General features: G+C 36.2%; 1 pseudogene; it reads left to right on the top strand.

Annotated features, from left to right (window-relative positions):
- The window catches only part of LOC109075091, a 228,828-nt pseudogene that overhangs the window by 176,326 nt on the left and 39,349 nt on the right, over positions 1-13,153 (top strand).

Raw genomic sequence — 13,153 nt, 5'->3', positions numbered from 1 at the left:
CCAGCTCCCCACACACTCCACTCAAATCAGTAACCCTCAGACTTGCATCCAGGTTCTCTTGCTCTCTCTCTAAGTGTGTGTGTGTGTGTGTGTGTGTGTGTGTGTGTGTGTGTGTGTGTGTGTGTGTGTGTGTGTTGTGTGTGTGTGTGTGTGTGTGTGTGTGTGTGTGTGTGTTTGAGTGGCAAGCTGTGCCCACATGACCCTCAAGGCAGAATCCAAGCTGATTCTGCCCACTGTGCCAGGAAAAACTGACAGACGCATTGTTACACACTAAAACTAAGATGCAATTCTGCTGTAAAAAAAGGTTTTTAAACCTGGATGTTTGTGCTTTATCTAAAATTGTATATTTTATCATTCTCTTCAGTCATGATACTGTTGTTAATGTGTTTTATGTGTTGAGATCACAACTGGCCACATTAAAAAGCCAGGTGTAAATTCACCCAAAATGATCTTGATATGGTCTAAAATGGATTTATTGAAGATATAAATGCAAATTACTTTCATTGTTCACGTTCCACTACATGAACTGTAATTATTATGTAATTGTAGTATTCATACAAAATATTCTTACAAAAAGTAGGGAGAAAAAACACTTTTGAAATTTGCTCACCTGATTTAACCAACAATATCCAAAATCAAATAATTTACACTTGAAATCTTGTTTCTATCATTCAACTCCCCAAACAGAGCACTTTAAGACTTTTTCTTCCTTTTTCTTCAATTTCAATCACTATTACCATTTTTTACTGACAGGAAACTTCTGAAATGGTAGAAATTCTGTAATTTGGGAAAATTAGTGGAATGACAGAAATGTTTCAGTTAATGCAGTTAGTCTAAAATATATATATAATATTTGGATACGAAACACATTATGTTTTGTGAATAAATGTGACCTGTTGTTCTGTGACATTATGAAAGATCTGTTTGAGCCCAAATGCTTCAGCATTAGCTCAACAAGTGCTGTGTTGCTTGACCAGTGGTCTCTGGTGGACATGTTTGGGAAGATATGTAAATATAAACACATTACAGTGTTTTGTATGTTTGGAATTGCTGAAGATGAAAAACCATGGGTATGTTTCCACCTACTCCCTAGTTCAGTAAATACACTGCCCAGGGAGTCAGACTTTTTCAGAACTGTGCGCTGTTTCACTCCCTATAAATTACATAGTGGACAGTAAAAAACAGCACACATTGGCTGCTCACTATATTACTTACTGGACATCTCATCATTTCTTCTCTAGTAAGTCGTCAAAAGCAGCTGAGTGCATTTTTCATTATGATCCCTCAGTTTTTAACAGTTACAGTGAAGATGTATGATAAACAAAACAGATGATGCCAGCAGGATTTCAGTCATCTCATCATACGACAGCGTTGGTTAATAAATGCCAGCTGTGTTTTTAATGAACAACATCATAACTGTGTCACAGACAATTGAATCATCAGTGTCCCACTGTTTTGCAGATCAAGATTTTAGAAGAAAATTTAACTTTTATGCAGTTCATTTAAGTAATGCTGCATTGTGACTAATGATTTTTAATATTGCAAGTATTAAAAGAATAAAAGTTATTTTTAATAGTTTCAAATGAAGTACATGTCACTTTGCAGGACACTGCAGTCACTGCTTTAAAAATTAATGTCAATTACCTGCCTTCAGAATTGTGCAGAAAGACTTCCACAGAATTTCGTCATTCAGCAGAATGTTATTCACAACATTGTGCACATCCACTGGCCTATGTTTTTAGTCTGTTAAATATTTATGCTAAATTAAAAATGCTATCAATAAGACTTCTTATTCCTAAAAACACATTTCACAATATTTAAATCCATTCAGAAATTTTAGGGGGTTTTTTTTAGCTTTTTTTTTTTTTAGCTTTTTTTTCATACACATTCAACATAGAAAAAAAGGGTTTTCAAGGCAGAATACTGAACAGAAATACTAGTACTGTCACAGAATACCTCATCTGTAATCAAAAACTCAAAAGCCATCAGGTCCTGCAGCATGACGATGAATGATTTGAATTGATGACTAGTGCTCCTATTTATGCTTCTTGTGAATATGTCATAATGCAGTTGTATCATTAAAGCAAGCAGTTTAAACAGGACGTCCTACCAATATATATAATTTAGGCTAAAATAGTTACATAAAGTGTTTGGTTAAAATTACTCCCAAAGGTTACTAAATAAATGGCTTCACCTCCCATTGACCTTGGGTTTTTTAACCAAGATAGCGCACTGCTATTTAAAATAAAACTTTATATTTATTTAATACCTACAAAAACCACAGTCATAGAAGTGGGACACACAGCATTGATTGACTTGTGTATGTGTGCGCACATAAGCATATATGTGGTAGCAGGTCACCAGGATGGGACAGTATGTGATTATGTTGTCAAGGGCAAATGGTGCCCAAGGATCAGGTGAACAGATTGTCTATGTGTGCTAGGGACACACTGCATTTTAAATAGTTCATCCGAAAGGGAAATATGTCACCTCAAAATCTCTGCTCATTATAAAAGCATTTTCATGTGTTTACTCCACACGCATTTAATTTTTGGTGGTATATTCCAAGTTTGCCCGCAAACAATCACACATTATCTCCCCTGCAGTCTGTTTACGTGGCGGCTGAGTTCACAGTTTGAAGCAACACATGGTTTGAAAAATGTAATTTGCAGTGTTGTTTGTTCCAAAGGCAGTGGCACATGAGGCGGTGGGAAATATCGATCGCCTCAAATACACAGGCCCAGTTTTGTGCCCGAGTACATGCGGAGGTCATGAGAGGCCTACGCGTTACACGTCCCCATAGACTTCGGTTCTCCTCCTCTTCTCATTCTTTCTTTCTCTCTTCCAATCATCCTTTCACAGCCCACAGTGGCATTAACACTCCCTAATCTCCCTGATTCCCATGTGCTTTTCAGCCCACAGTCCCATTAGACTCCTCAGCCTGATTTCCCCGATGCATCTACAAGCCTTGCTAAGTAAACAGGGTGGATTTGGGAGGCCGTCTAAGCAGGTGTTAACTCTTGTTCTGCTCTGACTCCGCGTTGGCATGTGAACAATACCGGAGCCACTGACGCACACCAAAGGCCTTTCAGTGACGGGAATCTCACTCCGGTCAGCCTCTCTTTGGGCCGGGGAAGGGGCGGTGCTCTTTGGGGGTATTGTGTAGCCTCCTAAAACCCCACACTCCATTCTGGAGTGGCCGGCGACATCACAAAGAGGGGCGGGATTAGGCGCGGCTGGCCCTTGCCCCGGAGTCTCTTGGGATTATGCCTTTATGGCAGAGGGCAGAAACAAATCAGTGCCGAAAAGAAGCTGAAATCCCTGAGCCGGCCACACAGGGCTTTGAGGGCCGAAATGAGCTGCAGAGAAAATCCCCACGGCCCTTGTGTGTTGCTTTTTGTCTTTATCTCAGTCTTAAACTGAGCGGGGATTGTTGTGGTTTGGGTTGAGGACTCTCACTCCATGCTGCTCCCCTGATGGACATGTTAAGCCTGTAACTGCAGTTTTGAGAACATAACTCTTCCTGTTTTGACTTTTCAGCTCTCCTTTGCGATTATATCACTGCCAATATGGAAATTTCCTGAGCAGGATTCAGCTTATAGCAAATTCCAGCTAATTCGGGTTTTGTTAGGGATGAGAATAGTAAAGATCATTGATCGTCAATTATGATTCTAATTTACTCTATGCATGATCGCATCCACATTTAGCCTGATCGGTCACCGCAGATTCCAGTACAGTGCAGTGCAAAAATTAAATCTTGGAGAAGTGTCACACAATATGACGAAACCAAAGGTGTAATTTGCAGGTGGGACATGCCCCAGCACTTTTTGCCAGGGTCAATATTGTCCCTACCACTTTTTGAAAGTAGGCTAATTGAAAAATATATTGCAGAAGGTATGTATTAAAGGGAAAACAAGATCAACAAATCATTCTTCATAATCTAATTTTGGTGATAAAAAATAAATAAATTGCACCTCACGCATGCATAACTCGTGCAGTGCAATAACGACATTATTTGCAGCTGTCGCAATTTTCTTAATGTCATTATAGCATTTTATTTTAAAAAGGGACCGCTTCCTTGTGCTAAGTAGGCCTGCCCTCTACTAAAGATTTTTCTAGTCAACTAGTCACATGTTATATTAAATTGATTAATATAATAAGAGAGCCTATTTAGAGCCTATTTCGTGCCCAAACTTGCGCATAAAGCAATTGCCTCAAAGCACCGGCAAAGTGATTATGAACGTGTCGGGGGGGAAAAGAAGACATTTTAATTATTTATTAATAAACTAGTGCTTTCTGAGTCAATGTCGGGTACATCTCCACATGGATGTGCCTTTAATAGAAATACACCTTTTTTATACGGACTACAAAATAAAAGAATATTACAAAATCGAATGGGAGAGTTTTCCTTAGATTTGTATTATTATTCATATAAAAAATAATAATAAACTCTTTTGGTTATATTTACTATTAATTGCAGGTCTCCAGACTGCGACCAACTAAATTTTGTGAGCAACCACCACATTGTTTAACACATAAAAGCTGCCATTTCTGTTGCATATGAGAAACATTAAACAGAAACTTGTTTGAACTATGCAGTGCTTCGAGTGTAGAGCCTGGTTTATATGTGAAGGTGCGCTCAGCAAAAATTGTTGTATTCTTGTGGGGGGAAAAACATTAATAGTCATTATATAGCCTAATACAGTAGTATTGTAGTGTAGTGTAGGCCTGTGCCATGCCTCATCTTATTTGTTTTTGTTAATAAACATTTTGTAATCTAGTTTGTCATTGAATCTTACTGTTTTATTGTTGCTGTGCATTTTAATTAAAAATAACAATGGGTCCATCTTTTTTTAGTCTTAAAAGGTGAAAGGTGTATAGATGTAAGCAAAACAGACAATTATTTTTTATTGTAAAACCTGACAAGATCATGAAATTAAAAAAAAAAAACATCCAAAGCCGGGCTTATAACATAGCAAAAGAGGAACTCCCATTCACAAAATTCAAATACTACTGATGAAAAAGAACAGGTTTAATGTTAACCACTTTCGCTTCTATGTAACTATAAACTATGATAAAAGTTCATCAGCATGCATTGATTAATGTTGTAGCAAAAAAAAAGAAAAAAAAAAATCTGCTCGCACAACCAACTGAGAATGTTAGTTGCAAAAGAGCAACCAGTGGGAAGAAAGAGTCTGGAGCCCTGAATTGCCCAGCTCTACCTGTCAGTGATCTAGCACCCCCTCAGCACCTCAAAATTCTCTGACGCCGCCCCTGGTACATCAAAGTATTTTTGAAAAAGTGAAAATTAACTTTTTCCAACTCTAAACCAAGTCACCAAGTAAATTAGGTTATTAAATAAAAAAAATTAAAAACTAGCAAAACAAATTGTGCGGTATCCCCACCACTTTTCAAAGCAAAGTTATGCCACTGGATGAAACAATACTGATACAGTTTACAATCACACTAAAGGTAATTAAAGCTATTGGAATCCATTGATTAAAATGTTATGGTTTAATGTAACACATTGTTACATGTACCATAATTTTATATATATATATATATATATATATATATATATATATATATACATATATATATATATATACATACATACATATATATGACAGAAAGAGTTTGCTACTACCAGAGTTTGTCCGTTCCCTTGCCAAATAATGAGATCATTTTAATAATGCTTTTAAAATATTTATTGCAAAAGGTATGTTTACTTTTTAATAACTGTTGACAGTCTTTTTAGACAAATGCAATCCAATAATTGGATCTAAATGTACTAAACAATACAAAACAAAAAAGGACATTTATTTTATAAAATTAGACTTACAAAATGCTTAATGGGTATGTTTACATAATGGTCATGTGAACAAGCAGTCAGTAATTATACTGAATTAAGTCTTCTTCTCAAACTAGGACCTTCCCTCACTGGGGGGCCTCAACAAACTTCCAAAGAGGAATACATTTTATGTAATTTCTTTTGAAGAGCATACACAATCAAACATTTCAATCTGGAATCACAAAAAAGAATAGTAGTTCAATAAACTGAATACATTAATGCTGGCAGTTTCTGTAAAAAAAAAGTTTGCAAACAAGAAGCATCATCATAATTCTATCAGAAATTCCACAGAAAAAGCTAATAATGGGGGGCTTTGAGTCAGAAAGGCCGAGAACATAAGAAATTCATACAGGTTTGAAACAACATGAGGGTAAACAGATAATGACAAATGTTTATTTTCTTGGGTGAACTATCCCTTTAAGTTTTAGAAATGTTTATATTTCTTGCACCACACACCGTTTTCAGTGTGGATAGACAGATTTCTTGTTTTTGGAAATGCAGAATTTAGGATTCACTTTACTGCTGTACCTTCAGGACTTCTATATGCAACTAACCTGAACCAAGTTGTTGATCCAAATGTCAAAGCCATGATAATATCAGAACAACCTTACAGCTGAGTTGTCCTTTACATGTTCTAAGAGGACTTTGTATCTTTGAATCTTACGTCTACATAGTACATCAAACTCTTGGTTCTTGAGTTTGATTCCCAGGGAAAGCTGATAAACTGATAAAGTGTGACTTTGCATAAAAGTCTGTCAAATGCAAATGTAAATGCTCAAAAAAAGCAAGATAAATCCCTGATGTCTTCCCCTTAAAGCCCCTTACAATGTGATTTTAACAAAATAACACCTTATCTCAAGTCTGAGTAAAATATATGGCACCTAATGAGAAGTTTTGAAATAAATATATAATATAGATTCTCCAGACCACTGCTATTGACCGTACATAGACTAACAGATTTGTAGTGCAGAGACTTGAAGGATGTAGTTTCATATTTCCCAAAAGCAATAGAAGAGCAAAATAAAACTCCTAGAAATATCTGCATGAAGGGAGAGTTTGGCTGCAGCTCAGCTGTTCAATAATTCAGCCTGTTCTTTCAGACTGTTATACAGATGCAGGATTATTGACAATTTTACTAAGATTGACAAAGATTTTCTTACTAAATCTGTTGTGGATAATTATTTGTTTTGTAAACTTTGTAGGTTATATAGTTTGTTTTATTTTCGTTGTTCCTGGGTAAATATTCAGATCTCTGTGTTGTTCTCCCGCAGCTGGCATGTAAAGACAGAGAGGTATATGAGGAGGCCAGTCACTGTGTGTCTCTGCTGGCTCAGCTGTATGGAGGAGAGGGTGCGGACCGCCTGCAGCCGGAGGAGCTGCTCAGCCTGGCACATGCACTGCTGACGCACACTGAACCCAGACAGCAGAAACTGCTGCTCTGTGTGCTAAAACGCTTGGTAAGTGCATGCAAATGCTGATCTGAGACCAGCACATACCTGAGCTCTGTATTATGATTGCAGTATGAACAATTCATAATATATTGCAGTAAAAAAAGACTACATTCTTGCCATATTGAATGTGGGGAAAAGTGGGAAACCAGATCTGATTTAAAATTTGATGCTAAATTGCGTAACCATTTTTAAGCATATTTTAAGTAGCTATATGTTTGCACTAAAAAACTTCAAAGTTATTTTAAGGGATAGTTCACCCAAAAATGAAAAATCTCTCATTAATTACTCACCCTCATGTTGTTCCAAACCCGTAAGACCTCCATTCATCTTCGGAACACAAATTAAGATATTTTTGATGGAATCTAATTGCTCTCTGATCCTCCCATAGACAGCAAGGATCCTTACACAATCAAGGCCTGGAATCATAGCAAGGAGATCCCTAAAATAATCCATGTAACATCAGGGGTTCAACCATAATTTTATGAAGCTACGAGAATACTTTTTGCGGCAATCACAATATATTGTTACACTTGGAGTAAGACTAGAGTAATGATGCTGAAAATTTAGATTTGATCACAGGAATAAATTAAATTTTAAACTATATTCAAATAGAAAGCAGTTATTTAAAATAGTAAAAATATTTCACAATATTACTGCTTTAGCAAATGCAACTTTCTGTATTTTGAATCAAATAAATGCAGGCTTGGTCAGCAAAAGAGAATTCTTTACAAAAATATTAAAAATCTCGAAATATATAAATCACACACCTGGCACATACCTCATATTACTTTTATATCTTATTGCGGTCTATGTTATACGTTAGAACATTTAAAAAAAAAAAACATTCCTGGCATCGTGAAACATTGAGATGATGTAAATCAAACTTCATAATGTTTCACTTGGGTATACATTTAGTCAGGAATTATATTTTGGAAAAAGTCTAACTAGTAAAATGTGTACAAGTTATATGAAAACTAATACAAGTAGATTAATAATAAAAAAGACTAACTCATGTTTATGATCTCTGCTGGGTCAAGCCGCTTCATTCTTCTTTCTGAGGTAATCCAAATCTTATTCCTCTCAGCTGTCTTATTGAGGTGAATTATGTCTTATTCCTCTCAGTGCGAAGCGAACAGTAACATTTTAAAAACGTGAAGTACAGTCTAGCTGCTTTGTTTGCTCTTATGGGGGTGTTTACACGCCGCAAGCTTCACGTGAACCATTTTAATATCAATAGCGCGCTCGGCGCGTGGGCGTGGTCGCATTAGATATAATGAAGGGAGACTTGCTCAGTTTAAAATTAGACATGTTAAGCTTTCAATAGATCTCTCTCTCATGTCTTTGTGTTGAGAATTTGTTGAGTTAACAGTTCATTTTAATGACGCATTTCTAAATGAAGATCACGCAGAACCAAGGTAGCAGACAGCGCACTCTGTTTGTTTTATTTATTTTATAAATGCACAAAGTTTTTTGGTATAATGTGTGTATACAAATAAAAGTAGACCCTTTACAGATTCAATTGATGTATTGCTCTTATCTGTATGATTAAAACTGAAAGTGCAATTTAAGTTCTTTTTCGGTCTTATCAGGAGAATATGCCACAAAACGCGTATTCGAAATTTTGCACACTGATAGAGAAAAGTTACCATAGCCAATTTGGAGTCTCTAACTCAAACTCTCTAGCGTCACCACTTGTCTAAACTTTCAAAAATTTTATGCTAATAACTTTTGAACAGTAAGCCACAAAATAAAATAAAAAAATTCCCTCTGATTCCTTGGCTCATGCCAAGTCGAAAGGACACCAAAATTCAAAAATTGTAAGGTTTAGTTTTTTCACTATTTTCAATTATTCTTAAAAACTACTTTTTTGAACTCGTCCTAGGCCGTTAAACCGTTTGTCACGAAAATTTAACCAGATCATCTTCAGACCACACTGGCAAAAATATATGGAATTCAAGTTGAATAGTCATACCGTTTCTGAATAGCACGTGAACGGATTCTATGAAAAGCATGCAAAAGTGGACGTGAGGCTATATCTCTGCAACGGTTTGGCCTATTGAGACCAAACTTGGTGTGTGTTATAACAAGCATGACCTAAGACTACCTGCAGTGTTACGGCACTGTGCCCCTTGGTGGTCAGGAGATATGAAAAATGCATATTTTTGTTCATAACTTCTGAATGCTTTGGGCAAAACTGGTCTCTTTAGATTGGGTGCATCATGCCGAATCGAATGATACCCAGTTTTCCCATGTCAGCCATTTTTGGCGTCAGCCATTTTGAATTATGTTCTAAAATGCTGTATTTTACGAACGCATTAGCGTATCGTTATGAAACTAATTACAAAAATGTTCAGCTCCATACCCTCATTCTACTCAACAAAAAGATTTGGGACAGCGCCACTTTGTGGTCAGAAGTTATAATGAAATTTAGAAAAATGCTAATAACTTTTGCTTACATTAACCTATTGTTATTGGACTGATGTTGATAGATTCCTTGGATCATGACGAGAACACCGATACCAATTTTACCAATATTGGCTGAACTTCCTGTCCACCATTTTGATTCATGTTGATAACCTACTTTTTCGAACTCCTCCTAGATTGTTGGTCGGATTTTCACCAAATTTGGCTTGGATCATCTTCAGACAAAGCTGGCAAAATGTTATGGATTTTGTGTCGATACGCAAAATGTTTTTCGTTTAGTGCATGAATGAATTTGCTCCAAATTTTGCCGCTGGAGTGCTTGGCCCCGTAATTGCTGCTTGAAGCTATATTTATTATTTATTATTATTTATTAGTGCACCAATTCAGCTCTAAAGAGCAAAAGGAATAATATCTAATAATATCTATATATAAGAGTAACAGGATATCATATATGAAGGAAAACTATTTTTGAGCTGAACTTTTTGTGTGTGACTCTGTAGGAAGAACAATCTGGGATTTTTGTATTATTTTATTTATTTATTTTAAATTCTGGTGTTGTCAGAGTCAGTGTGTCAGCTCAATATGTTATGTGCCTGTGTGTGTCAAATCGAACCCTCTCTTTAATATTGGATAGTCTGTGTGGTAGTAGGGCATGAACTGTGTTTCCTGTGCATTGTGACCTTCTGGGTCATGAATGGTTGGCTACAGCCATGCAGAATAAGGACGACAGCATCTAGACCCTCATGACTATTGATTTCCTCTCTCTTTTCATTTTTATGCGATATTAGATATTAATATTAGATATATCTAATTATTACTGAGATCATATACATACTGAGTCCTTAAAGATAATGTAGCAAAAACAGGCTGTTTAATTCAGTTCTAACCCTGTCCTGATCCTCTCATCTGCATGTGTTTGTTGAATCGGGGGACTGTCCAACATCAGCAAGGACAAATAATAAATCATCAGTCTGGATGAAAATAACACAGCAGGGATGTTTACATTCATCACACTAGCACTGACTGTATGAAAGTCAGCGTGTCATTGATCATTCAATTCATTTATGATGGGCGAGACCATGAGAATGACTGATTTCTCAATCAGGATTAATCCCTGTCATTATCCATGTTTTCAGCACTTTGCATCTATTAACGAATAACATTTTATAATTTGCAAGGCAGAGATTTCCATAATCATGTCAAGATGTGATTATTTCATTTACACTGTACAAAGTCAACATGAAACCAAAATTGACTCTATTTACTTTCTTTATTAATACTTCCTGATGTCTTTATACTTTCCTGATTTTATCATGAATTATTCATCAGTGCATGTTATTCCAAAGAAAACTTTGCACATGAACTCATAAAAATCTATTCATTTGCTTTGCCTTTGAAACGACTTTACATTTCGGCTGATGTTAGTTTGTTATTTTTCAGCCCAATTTCTTGTCATATAGAGACCAATCAATTCCCAGTGGATAAAATAAAGACTCTTAACCCAGACCAAAAACTGTTTATAAAATATAATTTCATATTATTTTTTATTTATATTAGGGCTGTCAATCGATTAAAATTTTTAATCTAATTAATCACATACTTTTTCTGTGATTAATCGCGATTAATCGAACACTTCATGAAATTAAGCATAGACCATTTGTCTTGTTTCAAATGTTTATTTTGTCATAATTTGCTATATCCAGCAAAGTAAACCAAAAGATTAAAGGGTGTTTCTCAAAAATCTGTATTTTCTGCAAGCTTTTTTCAAGATACATTTTTAGATTGCTTTTCACTTATAAACTCCAAAAAGACACCAAAGAACCCATATAATAAGCACATCTGAAAGGGGGGGACTCAGAATATTATAGTATGTGTACAGTGGAACAGCAAAAAGCTTTTTTACATTTTAGAGAAGTCAAGTTGCGTTCAGACAATCCGTTCAGTCTGTACTTCTCACAGTGCAACATGGGAGGGCTCACGCTCTTCAGAGACAATCACTATGAAGGGGTTCTGCAATCTCTGATGTAAAGTTAATCAGCCTTGTTTCCTTTATATTAGCGCTGTTTTGGATGGATTGTTTGAACAAATTCGCTACCTGGATCATTGGATTGAAAACTTTCCTGGAGTATAGCGACTTAAAATGATCTGATCGCAAGCAGAGAAGCAAAATTGGGTTAAAGGGTTAGAATAGAAATTGTGTTTCGGTAATTTTGCATTAACTGCATTAAATTATTTTGATGCGTTATGGATTGTAAAAATGGATTGTAAAATTAATCACATGCGTTAACGATGACAGCCCTAATTTATATTCATTCTTGTCATGACCATGCATGAGTATTGAGTGTTGCGATCACTCTTCGAGATCCTGAAAAGGCTCTTCTTTCTTATTGTGGCATAGTCTGTGGATAAACATTTTTGTAGTCAGGTTTGGAAATATGTTGTTATAAAACTTGTGGATTTGGTATTGTGGGCAAATATATAGGTTTCCTCTGCATACTGGGAATATGCATGTGTTAATAATATGTGCCCCTTGCCCAGCCTGTGGTTGAGTCATCGGGGTTCTGATGACTTTGTTTGTTTATTTCTTTCGTAATGCCAATCCAGCATCTATGGCTTTATTCATGGCGAGAACCACTTAATCGATACACAAGTCGATCCATACACAAGTCTTTTCTTGTGGGAGGAAACCAGAACACCCGGCCTAAACCCACGCAGACACAGGGAGAACATGCAAACTCCACACAGAAAGGCCTCCTGTCTTTGCTGGGGCTTGAACCGGGGACCTTCTTGTTGTGAGACAACGGTTTATTTTTGCATAAAATAATGACGTTCTGATGACTTCATCTGTGTTCAAACACTGCAGATATTTGGAGAGGAGCTGTTGGCTTTGACAGACTCCAGAGAGAAGAGAGTGACCTCATCCAAGCAAATCACTCACACACTGCCCAGCCACAAACTCAAACTGACACTTCAGGGACACAGATTCCTATGAGCTTCTGTAGTTAAAATTGCTCTCCCTTATTTATTTATTTTTGCTGAAATAGCAAAGTTAATTATGGCAACCAGGGTTCCTACTGTCATGGAAAATCTGAAAATATCACAGAATTTACACTGGAACATATCTATAAATTACAGTGTTTCCTTAATGTGTGAATTTGCTTGTTGAGCTTCAATCATAAGTAAATTTCACCATAAAAAAGAATGCAATTGACTTCCCATCTGAGTTTGATTTATTTCAGAATTATCTGTAAAGGACGACTTCAGCTACTCCAATTGGTTCTAATTAGTTCTTAGAAATGGCACTGAACATCAAAAACAGTAGCATAATAATAATGATATAAATAAATAAATAAAGGTGCAAGCAGCAATTGTCTGCAAAATGAGGAGCTAAGCAAGCATGGCAGGGAACATCAGACCACCTGCAAAT

This window comes from Cyprinus carpio, chromosome B16, assembly GCF_018340385.1.
Source record: "Cyprinus carpio isolate SPL01 chromosome B16, ASM1834038v1, whole genome shotgun sequence".
In the NCBI taxonomy this organism is placed as follows: domain Eukaryota; kingdom Metazoa; phylum Chordata; class Actinopteri; order Cypriniformes; family Cyprinidae; genus Cyprinus; species Cyprinus carpio.
The sequence above is the reverse complement of the archived record's forward strand: the minus strand, read 5'-3'. Positions and strand labels throughout refer to the sequence as shown.